The sequence below is a fragment of the Curcuma longa genome, chromosome 10, assembly GCF_044706935.1.
Source record: "Curcuma longa cultivar G26 ecotype Majalengka, Jawa Barat chromosome 10, ITB_CL_G26_1.1, whole genome shotgun sequence".
In the NCBI taxonomy this organism is placed as follows: domain Eukaryota; kingdom Viridiplantae; phylum Streptophyta; class Magnoliopsida; order Zingiberales; family Zingiberaceae; genus Curcuma; species Curcuma longa.
In genome coordinates this window covers 4,101,876-4,112,668 of record NC_133870.1, presented here as the reverse complement: position 1 = coordinate 4,112,668, position 10,793 = coordinate 4,101,876, and the positions used below count along the sequence as shown (strand labels likewise).

The following is a 10,793-nucleotide window of genomic DNA, read 5'->3' as shown; positions in this document are numbered from 1 at the left end:
ATTGAACTAATCTCTTTCATTGATGTATTATTTCATCGATATTCAAATCACGATGCAATTTTCTTGTTCCTGAATGGGCTGTCCGAATTTTATTTGCACATATAGGGCAAATAATCTCAGTACCACTTCTTTTTTTTTTCAATTCGTTTCATGTCTTTTCCCAACTCAACTATTTGATGTATTCATCATGCTATTCTGTTGGTTATTGGTTGGACGTATAAAATAAAAAATTAAGCGAGAGAGGGCCAAGTTAGAAGAGGGAACTAAATCTAGGATCGATATGGTGAATCCATGTCTCAACTAAGGAGGGAGGGTGGCTCAAAACAACGACTGAGCGGGAGGATGGAGAGGCTAAGAGAATGAAGAAAACTAGCTAGGAGAGAAACATAAGTTTACCAAGGGAGAGGGGATAGGTAGCCAATGTGCCCATGGAAGAAGGAGTCAAGTGGTGTTGCAAGGTTAAAAAAAAGGAAGTTTAAGAATAAAGCTAGCTAATTAATGGAAGGACAGAAAGAAAATGAATACATCTATATCCTCCAAAAGTTCTACAAAACCACTCTATTGTAAACAAATTTGATTAAACCTTAAATCGATCTAAGTGAGTCCAAGTTGAACTCACTTTATTTGTAAACCTAAGGCTCACCTAATGAACTCATTAAAATTAAACATGGACTCCGATTAAGTCCTAATTAATTACCATCAATGGTATGGTTCAACTCTAATAAAAAAGCAACCATCTCAAAATTGAATCAGACCTAAACCAAATTAACCATTAATTCCCCAAATTAAATTGAATACAGTTAATTAGTTTTAAAAATTAACTTTTACAGTACTTTAATATTATAAGAATATATATTGTCTACAACCAAGCACGGTCTAAATCTCATGGCTTTAAAATATTTATCGAGATTTCTTTTTTTTTAATCACATGATTCTCAAAAATATAAAATATTATATCACATGCATATATATTTGTTACCATTCTCACTCAAAAAAATTTATATATAGAGTGAGGGGGCAGGTGGGTAGAAGATAAGCATGGCGTCCTGGGTGACGAAGGTTGTGGAGGAGCTTGTAGCACCATGCGAGCCAACGCCGTGCGCCACACTTCCTCTCTCTTCCATCGACTACGCCCTGGGGTTGGCCTTTATGGAAGAGATTATCTTCGTGTATCCAAACAATAACCCCGAGCACCGTCTTCAAGACATGTCAGTACCGGTGGCGAAGGTCATCCGGGAAGCCTTGGCCAAGGCTCTTGTCCTGTACTACCCTGTAGCAGGCCGCCTTGTTTCCTCCGACGGCGACCATGTGGAGGTGGCCTGCAACGGCGAGGGCGTGTGGTTTATAGAGGCAACGGTGACAAATTGTGGCCTGGGCGATATGAATGACTTGGAGTCGATCAGACCCAGCGTCGTCAAAGAGAAGCTTCTTCCGAGTAGTCCCGCTCATCTAAAGGAAGAGGAGATGATAATGATGATGCAGGTTTGTTATATATATATATATATAAAGTTAATTAATTCATTATTTTTTATATATGATGCCCGTAGAAGTTCATTAATGCTCTCATTTTTTTTTATTTTAACCACAAAGACATTGTTGCATATTGACGGCTTATCGATCGACCAAGAAGAAGGTGATTGTTGCATGCACCATATCATTGATCAACATTAGCATCCATAGTCACATAAATACCAAGTTATGTTTTAAAAATAGATGGATAAAAAGTTTATATAAGGGTCTTAAATTCATTTAATGTGAATATGAACATTACGATAGATTTAAAAAGATATATATAATATACTAAATTTAATTAAAAATCATAATGATACTCTAAATCAATCCATAAGCCACTCCTTTAGTATATCTAATTTCACTACTCCATTGAGGTAAATCTATACAATTAATTATAGTCCTTAATTAGGAATGCTGACTTTGGATCTGTAGGAAATAAAAATTTTATCTCTCTTTCTGTATTTGTTTTTCCAAATCGATCAATTAGTCAGTTGGTTTTGAAGTAAAGTAATGCAGTTGCAAAAAAAAAAATTATTTTGAATAACACTTCTTGTGTAATTTAATTAGAATTCTTCTAATAATATTAATTCATTTTATAATCGTAAATCATTATCAAATTATATTGTTAGTAAATTAATTAATTAAATTGTGCAAGCATATATAGGTAACCCATTTTCAGTGTGGTGGATTTACTGTGGGACTCAAATTCAATCACTTGGTGTTCGATGGCCTCGGCTTTGGACAATTCTTAAAAGCCATCGGTGAGATTGCTTGTGGCCAGACTCATCCCTCTGTCAATCCAATCTGGTGTAGAGAGGCCATCTCAGTCCCTCCAATGCTCCCAAAGTCATTTTCATTTCCCATCACAACTAAGTTTGACATTGCGATTTCCACATATGATTTCTCAATTCAAACAATTAAAAGATTGAAGGAACAAATCGCAAAAGAGACATCCAATGATCAATTCACCACCTTTGAGGTTGTGGCTGCAATTCTATGGAAATGTCGAACACAAGCAATCAATGCCATAGGAGATGTCTCTCTCTCTTTGCAGCTAATGTTCGTCATTTATTAGATCAACTGCCAAAAGCCGGCTACTATGGAAATTGTATCTATTTCTTAACAGTCACAGCAACAAGTGAGCAAATCATGAAGGCATCAATTGCAGAATTGGTGAGGTTCATTAGAGATGCTAAAGAAAGTTTACCAACAAAGTTTAAGGCATGGGCTTCAGGCAACTTCAAGGAAGATCCATATAAGTTATCAATTAGCTACAATAATATGTTTTTGACAGATTGGAGAAGCATAGAGTTTTATCAAACTGACTATGGATGGGGAATGCCCCATTTTGTTTCTCCTATAATACATGATATTCCCGTCGTTGTTGGTGTCATTCTAAAGCAACCTTTGCCTGAGGACGGTGTGCATTTTGAAGGACAAGCAGTCATGAAGGAGCATGAGCAAAGATTTATTAATGAGATTAATAAATGCATAAATTTTTAGCTAATATTTATGTTGGAAATTATCTAATAATGGACAAATGATTTTCCACCATGAGTAGTGGATCATCCTACCAAAGATTGTTGCTACTACTTTTACTTTGAATATTATAATAAATTGACTATCATTTACATATTTGCATTCTATGTAACTTACCTTAAGCATATTGTCAAAAAAAAAAAACTTGTTTAGCAATGGCAAAATGTGATGGCCATCTTTGACGTTATTACATGGTTGATTTATGATTAAAACTTGTTTCTAATAGTGTCTCGTTGATGATTCGAAATGGGCCATTAATGTTAGTGCATTAATCATACTCTAAGTGCCCCCATGTTCGATTATATTGTTTTGATGTATTTGATAAAATATTTAAGTTTAGTTATTATTCTTAAGTTATTCAAGAATTCTACTTTGTCTTTATTTCTTTTTTAATTTTTCACGTTTTAAAGTCTATTTAGCTTTTAATTTTTTATTTATAGTTGTTAGATTTTATATCTTAATAAACAGTTTTATATGAGATTTCTTTACCTCTGGAAAAAGCTTAAAGTCTATACCTTAGCTTTTAATTTTTATTTATAGTTGTTAGATTTTATATCTTAGTAAACTGTTTTATATGAGGTTTCTTTACCGCCGGAAGGATCCAAGAAAAAGAATGTCTGTTGATGGGTTTTTAAGGAACTCACCTTAAGAGTTCACATAGGCTACGACTATGGCATAAGAATCAAGGGTTTTTATCCATGTAAACCTCATTTTTCTTGTATCTTACTCTTGTTGTTGGATCTAGACCACTAAGATGGTATTGCCTCAAAAAAAGAAACTATCTAAAATAAAATGCTAAGTTGGTCTTGCTAAGTAGCCTTAAAATAAATCAAAGGTAAGCTTCACGAATGAGATAGTGAGATGGCTTCACCTTATGGCTCATCATTAATTAAATTTAAGATTTAGAGGATTAACATCATGTCAACTTTCCATTGTTGATAGCGCTATACAAGTGTTCCGGCCAATACACTGTGGATGATTCAGACACCGGTTCAAGAACTGCTGACATGCACACTCGTGAGAGGAAGTGGCAGAGAGAGAAAAAGTGGCCTACAAAATACTCAAAAAGAGGGTTAGAATGACGTCGAGGGTTGATCCTGGCAAGCCACTCCGATACTCAAATTAGGGTTCGGCGTGAGAAAGGAGTTTAATGACTTGGAGAGGTTAGGATTGATATGTACGTCCCTGTATCCATGGGCATGAGTTACCTTTCTATAGTAGTTGATCTCTGAAATATTGACATCTGTTTGAGAAATATTCTGATATATATGTTCTTCTCTAGAAAGATTCCATCAGTTTATATAATATTTTGAGAATACGTTTCTACTTCTTCGGGAGAAACGACTCTGGGCTCCCTAGATTGGGTGGAACGACCATGTCTCCAGATAAGAATCACACGCAAGAGGTTGGCCCATGATGCAGGAAGTATGCCGAGACCGAGGTAAGAGGTCGGCACATGATGAAGGGAGTGTACCGAGACCGAGGTAGGAAGTCAACACGTGATGCAGGAAGCGTGTCGAGATCGAGGCAAGAGGTCGGTCCGTGATGCAGGAAGTGTACCGAGACCGAGGCAAGAGGTCGGCACGTGATGCAAGAAGTGTGTCGAGACCGAGGTAGGAAGTCGACACGTGATGCAGGAAGCGTGTCGAGATCGAGGCAAGAGGTCGGCCTGTGATGCAGGAAGCGTGCCGAGACTGAGGCGAGAAGTCAGTATGTGATGCACGAAGCGTACCGAGACTGAGGCAGGAAGTCGGTACATGATGCAAGAAGCGTGTCGAGACCGAGGCGAGAGGTCGGCACATGATGCAGGGAGCATACCGAGACTGAGGCAGGAAGTCGGCATATGATGCAGGAAGCATGCCGAGACCGAGGCGAGAGGTTGACACGTGATGCAGGGAGCGTACCGAGATCGAGGCAGGAAGTCGACAGTGATGTAGGAAGCGTGCTGAGACTAAGGCGAGAGGCCAGCACATGATGCAGGGAGTGTACCCAGATCGAGGCAGGAAGTCGACACGTGATGTAGGAAGCGTGCCGAGACTAAGGCGAGAGGTTAGCACATGATGCAGGGAGCGTACCCAAACCAAGGCAGGAAGTTGGCACATGATGTAGGAAGCGTATCGAGACCGAGGCGAGAAGTCAGCACGTGATGCAGGAAACGTATCAGGACTGGAATAAGAGGTCGGGTTTCGAGTTTATGAGAATATCTTCAAAGTTACCCAATAATTAGGGTTACCTGATTTCTCCCAAACTCTCCTTTACCCGATGTCCACGTAATCACTAAATATCTCTACTGAATCATAAGCCTCTCAAATTAGTCTAGTCAAAGGAGGTGAAGTCCGATTGACTGGACTTAAGTTGAGTGATATATTTCCTTTTTAGAGCATTGCTATTAGTCAAAGGATATCATTTTGCCTTACAAGGTCCTAAGGATACTATTAACGGGTTATATTGGTCCACTATCCCTTCGCTTGCCTCATCGGACGACTATATTCAAATTACCATCATACTTTCAGGTTTGGTTCATAAGGGTAAGGATCGCGCTCCAATTTTTGTCGGTGAAGGGTTCGATCAATATCCGCCATCCATTCTTTTCGCTGTTAAAAAACCCTAATACACTCAGCCCTTCACTTATCTTCTTCTTGCCTTCGTCTCCTTCCTTCGATTACCGGTGTCGCTACTTTAACCTAGTAAGTTTCGACCGTTGATTTTCTTTCCTTTCTATTTTTCGCGTCCTCCCCATACCCTTATGGCTACGTCCGTCCCTTCATACGAGACTCAACAATCCTCGTTGTCCTTAGGCGATGACTTATTGCTTCGAGAACAGTACGGTATTCTTGTAGATCATAGGATTAGGATCCCGTCCCCGGAGCATCGTCCCCATGAACCCCCTCTGAGATATACTACTTTCTTTTAAGGTCAGTTAGTAGGGGGCTTAAGGTTTCCTATTCCCCCTTTCCTTTGAAACCTAGCTACCTATTTCCAGTGCTCTCTGTCTCAACTAGCTCCAAACTCATATCGCCTAATCTGTAGTGCTTCCATAGTTTTCCAAATTTACCAGATTCGTTTTGACTCCCCTACATTTTACTACTTTTTTTTATCCCAAACGAGCAGATCCCCGAGGTCATCTACTTTGCCGCGAGACCAGACTGTAATTTTTTAACTAAATATCCGACCTCTCATAAGGGATAAAAAAATAGGTATTTTTTCATAAAGTCACCTCAACCTTACACCTGGTCAACCTTTTGGCGTTCTGAACCACCTCCCCAACCAACCTTAGGTCAGTATAGACTGGAGTCTTCATTTTTGATAGCCACCGACATCCTATCAGACCTTAAGTTTAATGTAAATTCATTGGTGGATAATGAGGCTCTTTTATACTGAGCTGGCCTAAACCCCAATGTCATTCAACTAGAGGTCTCACTAAGTAAGTTCTTCTATTTTTATAAAGTTCATTTTTATACTGACTAATTTTTTTTCCTATTGCATGCCAAATCATGTTGAACGCTTCAATTAGCAAACACTTGAAGTGGGATCTTACTACCACCGACAGTTGGTGGGTCTCAGATGATGTCGCTGAGTCCTCGGCAACCGAAGCAAGAGTGGATGTGCCAAAGGATGGTACTTCATCCGAGGTTGTTGGTATAACCCAAGACCTAGCAGCTCCTTTCAAGACAACGAATAAGTTTTGAACTTTCCTACCCCTGAGACCTCTGCCTCGGAAGTATTATCAGAAACCATTAGAGAAACCTGCTCAAAGAAGAGGAATAGAGAACAAAGTGAAAAGTCTACTGAAGATAGGCTTGAGCCGGGATAGAGAGAGGTTCCAACCAATTAACGTTCCAAAGACTCAGGATGGCTAACATGAAGAAATCCCTCTAGTGGTTCCTCCCCTGAGATCTTTACCTCCCGAGACTAGGACCAAGAATAGGCATGACAAGGAAAATCACCCACCACTACTTCTAAGACAACTTCAGCCCCTCCTTCGTCTTCGAGGCCGGACAAAGAAACTAGGCTAAGCACCACTCGCCCTCCCCGAGCTCCTTGAAGTACTTCTGAGGAGAGACGACACACGACCCCTCAAGGAAAAGAAGAACAAACTTGACATTCTTTAGCCGACATCCATCGGTACGAGACGGAGGTTTTACTGTTGGGATCGTCCCGGTGCAATGTACGTGTCTACATGTTTTGTAAACGTACGCAGCATAAATAAAACAAATAATTAAGACTAATTATCATCAACACACGCATACATATAGGAAATAACAAGTGTACAAGGTAGGGCAGGAATTTAAAATTTTTTAAATAATAATAAATTATTCTAATCGTACCTCGCGGATGACATTTGAACGGTGTTAAATCAATCGAGCGGTTCTCGTCGGAGTCCCGCCTCTACTGGTGATCCATGCCAAGCTCTCGTTTGGACGGCTTCGGAAGCCACGAGTCGCGTCATCGTCTTCGGTACTAGCCGATGATCGATGACGATCGAATCGAGAGAAGCTTTATTCTGAAAACTACGCAATAACGTGTGTCGCGATCGTTTCGGGACTTTCTAACTATCACCGAAAATCGTATTCCTGGTATAGTTTTCGGTGGTAAATCATTGACCACCAATTTAGATGATAATTCGATAGCTTCATAAGGAACCTTTCCGAATGACTTCATAAAACATTTTCCGGAAACTTCATAAATTTCCATGAACGATGTTTATTACCTAACCGAACAAAACGAAATTTCTCCTTCTCTCCCATGCAACCACAAGATACAATTTCTTCCGTACTCGCGTTCACCCTTAATCTTCCTAAAGAGAATACCCTGTTCCAAAACAGGGCACTCATACATGGGTGGGCAACTGACCGGAGCGGAGATGAAACCGGCCAGAGCACCGTGATCGGCCGGAATCAGAATCACGATCGGACGGCGGCAGGACCAGAGAGGTGCATGGCCACCGGTGGTTTCCTTCTCGCGCGGAAGAAGCCAAATCCGACGGTAGGCAGAGGAGAGGCGCCGGCAAGGGTTTCTCCTTCCTTCCCTCTCATCACCATCGGCGCTCTAGGGTTTCGGCGCTCCACTCCTTGCTTCTCCGGCGATTTGGGAAGCAGAGGGCATGGCGGCGCGTCGCGTGAAAGGAGAAGAAACGGGGCGCCATAAGATGGGGAGAAGGATCGCGATTAGGGCAATGGTCTGCTCTCCTCGCCTCCGCGGTTGACGAAGGTGGCTCACCGGTCCGGGGAAGCTCGCGCGGAGGGGAAAAGAAAGGACAGCAGCGCCACCGATCCATCTCCTTCTTCAGCCCTCAAAACCCTGTTTTTAGGCGCCGGCGAAAGCTACAGGACGCGGCTAGGTTTTGATCGCATGAACTGGCTTTTAGGGTTTGGTTAACTGGTTTAACCTGAACCGGACTTGGGTTTTGGTTTGTTACTATAGCAAACCAAATTCCTAGATTTTTTCTAGCTCTCCCGTGGCCCTTTTGTAGCAAAGCACACCAACGGGGAAGATGCCCTGTTCACCGAACCCTACATTGGGATTAAGTGGAGAAAACCGGAATGAACCCTAAATAAACCCAATTGATTTGAACCGGGTTCATTAAGGTTCATCTTCTGCCATAAATGAATTCCATCAGATTCAAACTTGGTTCGCTTTGTTCACTAATCAAACGAACTCAAATTCTCAATCTTTTCGATCCAAACCAGTTTTGTTCAATTCGTCTTCGCAAGACGAATCTACTCATCTCTTCCGTTTTACCAAAACTACGGAATGATCATGAGTGACACCTAGTAGTATATCATGATCCCAATTGATCGAAAAATCAACGATTGATTCCAGAACATCTTCTAAACCCTTCAGCAGCTAAACAAATCGTGCCTCGTTCCTTTCATCGTCTTATACCCACTTGGTTCAGGACATGGTCTATGTGTCAGTCCCCACTAGGCTGACTACGTCACATCTAGCCCAAGCTACTTTCTTGTCTTATGGATTCAAGTTACTTATACATGTGTCCAAGAGTACCGTACTCTTAACATGTAATGCTTTGGTCAAAGACTTTTAGTAACAATCCTGACAAACGACCGCAAGGTATACGTCTCCTTTTCCAAGGAGCGGTGAATCCTCTATGAGCTATTCAAACACCTTCGGACACTTCGACTTATACCCAATCATCTCGAATCCACACCTCCTCGGAGATGCTTGCTTAAGATGTCAAAGTATAAACCTCCATGACCAAGGTGACTTGAATACCGTAAGTCAAAAGAAACTCGCACTTAAGCTACACTGAGATCTTCATTAACATATGTAACGAACCATATGAAGTCTCAAGGCAGGTCACTCCAATGAACTGATTATCTGTAACCAGCATCCACGTTTAACTTTCAACATATAATATCTCCAGCAGTGAGATCAACTTCTTGGTTAACCAAAGAGGTCAAAACGTGCTAGTCTCGACAGAATCGATGATGTCCGTGCTCATCAATTCCTTGACAAGGGATAATTTTAATATGTTTATAATTACACGTGTAAAGATGCTCACTAGTTGTAATCCAATCACAAATTCTCTCACGCTATGAATCGTATTGTGGACATTCAGTATTTGAGTTTAAGATTCAATCAAACACATATAGAATGTGCACTCAAATAGTGAATTGTTATTTATCCAATAAATAGTATAACCGTAAGGCGATTGCCTTAGGACACCCCTCAAATTAATACTTACCTTGTATGGATACAAAAATTTTATGTGAGCACTTAAATGGTTCACTGGCTAAGGTAGGTATCTTTTTCCAACTTCTTAATACTTTTTGTAGGATGGTAACATTAATATGGTAATATGATTAGATTTGGAAGGAGTACCAAGAGCTAGGCCGTCATATCCCTTTGATGACCTCCACTCGCCGACAACTCGAGGCTCAAGTAGCTGAGCTGAAGAATCAACTGAAGAACCCCCTAGAGATATTGAGGAAGCTAGGGCCCATGTCGAGGTAGAAAAGGCTCGTATTGCTAGTGAAGAGGCCTGAACTGAGGCAAAGAAGGCTATGATAGAGGTTGAAAAATTAAAGAAAGACGCCAAGCTTCGAACTATGAAACTTCAGCAACTAGAGAAAGACTTAGAGAAGGCTTAGGCAGCTCTCAAATCATCCCAAGAAGAGGTGTCAAAGGCCAGAGAAGAGGCTAAGTCATACAAGGAGGAGAAGACTAAAATGGAAGCTGATCTAATTACCAGCCATTCGCAGCAAGGGGAATTACGTCGAGATCTACGCGAGGCTATGGCCCGAAGACAATACTTAGAACTACAACTGCTCGAGGAAAAAAAATAAAAAGAGCAGATATCTTCCGATCGAGATAAAGTATTATCTGATTTGGACCGGACTAGGAAAGAAATAGCAGATTTGAAGCAAGATGAAGAAAGGATATGACAAGAGAAGGAGGCTTTCATAACCTCCCCCGAATACTATGACCTATTGAGAGTCAAAACTAGTAAGATGCTGAAATATGGCTTCGAGGGGGCAGGTTGACAGTTTTTGCAATCCGGGCTGATACCGAAGGGGTCAGATTTAAGCTTCCTGGATCGGCAGAAGGTTTGGGATAACCTTCCAGAATCTGGGAAACAATACTAACTTATTATGTAATATTGTTTTGAGTATCACCTTACTGAACTCTGTTTTTTGTGACCCAAACATTGTAGTGATCACTACCCTATGTATGGGTTTCGAACTCCCAACTATGTAATACCTCTTTGAGTGTCTCTTTAT

The 10,793-nt window shown here is 40.8% G+C and overlaps 1 pseudogene; it reads left to right on the top strand.

Moving 5' to 3' along the window:
• The first annotated feature begins 1,020 nt into the window (after positions 1-1,020).
• On the top strand, positions 1,021-3,147 carry LOC141836429 (acyl transferase 4-like; annotated as a pseudogene).
• Positions 3,148-10,793: the final 7,646 nt, after the last annotated feature.